This window comes from Dromaius novaehollandiae, chromosome 2, assembly GCF_036370855.1.
Source record: "Dromaius novaehollandiae isolate bDroNov1 chromosome 2, bDroNov1.hap1, whole genome shotgun sequence".
In the NCBI taxonomy this organism is placed as follows: Eukaryota; Metazoa; Chordata; class Aves; order Casuariiformes; family Dromaiidae; genus Dromaius; species Dromaius novaehollandiae.
This window is the reverse complement of record NC_088099.1, coordinates 28,596,307-28,598,451: the sequence shown is the minus strand read 5'-3', so window position 1 is coordinate 28,598,451 and position 2,145 is coordinate 28,596,307. Positions and strand designations below refer to the sequence as shown.

General features: G+C 47.5%; 1 non-coding gene across 1 annotated transcript; it reads left to right on the top strand.

Annotated features, from left to right (window-relative positions):
* The first annotated feature begins 1,863 nt into the window (after positions 1–1,863).
* Positions 1,864–1,936, top strand: TRNAK-UUU (transfer RNA lysine (anticodon UUU)). The gene has a single exon. It is a non-coding gene; the product is annotated as a tRNA-Lys (tRNA).
* Positions 1,937–2,145: the final 209 nt, after the last annotated feature.

Genomic DNA, 2,145 nt, shown 5'->3' with positions numbered 1-2,145 from the left:
TGGGAAAGTGTGATGAGATGAGATGAGATGAGACTGGGGAACCATAACAGGAGGTGAAATTGCTGACAAATACTGACTGGTCAGTTGGCTAGTATAGGATTTGAATTGCTCTAGGGAATATTTCTGTTGTTTTGTAGTATCCTTTTTCTGCATCCTTTCACCTGCTCTCATTGTTAGCCTTTCCAACCATGATTTGCTGCATGACACCCTGTTGTCCTAGAGTGATCAATCCCCGTTGAATTTAAAGCTGCATGTCTTATAGGACCTCCAGAAATTGTCAATTGTGTGTCAGTCAGTGAAATCCAGGTTACTTGTTGTGTGAATATATTTGACTTAAATCCTTGCATTGTAAACTATGTAAGAAGAGCTGTCTAGAAAGGTGACCAGTAAATGGCAAGCTGTGGTGAAAGGTGGTACAGGCAAGAGCTGAGCCTGAGCTGGACTAGAAATGAGCATGTCAGTCACCTTGTCACTAGTTGTCACCACCATCAAGCCACCGGAGTCTCCTCCACTGCCTTTTGTGGGCTGCCAGCCTCTGGGAAAATGGTAGCGTCCCCCGTTCCCACCTCTGTCCTGGCCCGGAGGGAAATGTTGTTACCGGTGCCTGTGGAGCTGCCTGGACAGGAGCAGTGCAGCAGAAGGGCAGGTGTGGGGATCTCGTGCCCAGGCAGCTCCCTGCCTGTCCCTGACTCTGGCTCTCGCTCAGTGAAAACAGATGCTGGGAAGTGCTTGGTGCTGTTCCCAAGGGGGCTGTGTCCTGCCAAAACCCTCTCTGCCCCTGCCTCAACCAGGCCATCTGCCCACCCTCGCCTCTCCAGGGCAGGTGGCTCTGGGCCCAGGGTCTTTGCCCCGGGGCAGAGTGCCACATCTCCCACAGGATGGACAGGCTGTGCACAGGGATAGACAGGCTTCCTTCTTTTAGTAGAGAAAGCTTGAAAGAGAAATTTAATTTCCTCTTTCTTTCTCTTCCTTTTCCTGAAAGAGCGACAGACCTGAGTCTCTGCATGTCAGAAGAGAGAAGGCTGGGGAGGTGGGCTAAAGGCAGGAGCAGTAGATAGATACAGTAGGTAGATGAGCCTACCTGAGCTGGCCTTGTAGACAGGAGTCAGAGAAGTAGTTAAATGGGTGGGTAGGCAGAGAAGTGTAAACCTGTGGGAGGGAAATCATGCAGTGCTTCTCTGTAAATATGACATTTGCATCTCTCTGCCAGTGAAAAGACATCTTTCACCAAATATGATACATAGGATTGGGGGACGCATAAGTAATTGGGCTTTCTGTAGTTTATGAAGAGCATAAACATTAAAAATAGGTTAATGGATGAGTTTTTGTAGGCTCTTTAACATTTCTAATAAGAATGAGAGTTTGTCCATGCTGAGCTTAGGATGTTAACGGACTGGCAGGGAGAACAGCTGTGTAGTGCTTACACACTGCTTTGAAGCTGTGTAAGTAACATTTGTGCAAGGTTGACAGCAACCTGAGCCCTGAGCAACTTTTGGGGAGATTCTTTGGAAACTGTCAGTTTCTTTATCTCTTTCCTTGTGGGTTAGTGGTTTGTTAACAATCACCTGGCCCAGGGTTTTACCTTGAAAGAGCCATGGCGTTTCTGCCTCTGTCCTGCACTGCTGAGTGGGGAGTGGGATTCCTCCTGAGGCTGCAGACCTGATGTCCAGCCTGGCAGCAAGGACCCACATCTGAACAAAAATGCAAAATGCAAAAGTGAAATCTTAACCAAGTCAGCCTTTCAAGGTTAATTAATTGCTGATCCCAAGATTTCATTCTCTTTCTGTAGACCAGATTAAAAAACCCAGCCCCTGCTAATTAGTGCTGGGCTCCTGAGCTAGGCTCTATTTCTGTCTTCAGAGAGCCTGGATAGCTCAGTTGGAAGAGCATCAGACTTTTAATCTGAGGGTCCAGGGTTCAAGCCCCTGTTCAGGCAAAAGCTTTCCTATTATATTCAATGCATTCTCCTTTGCAGAAGAAATGGTACTGCTAAAAGTTGAGGAGTGGCAGGGGAGTGCTTAGATCCATAAACAACCTCTTTGCATCTGACTCCTGACTCCCACAAAAGAGGAAATCTTTCTCTTTGCTCCCTCCTGATATTACCTGTCAGAGATCAGAATCCTGCTTTTCTGTCACCCTGCCCAG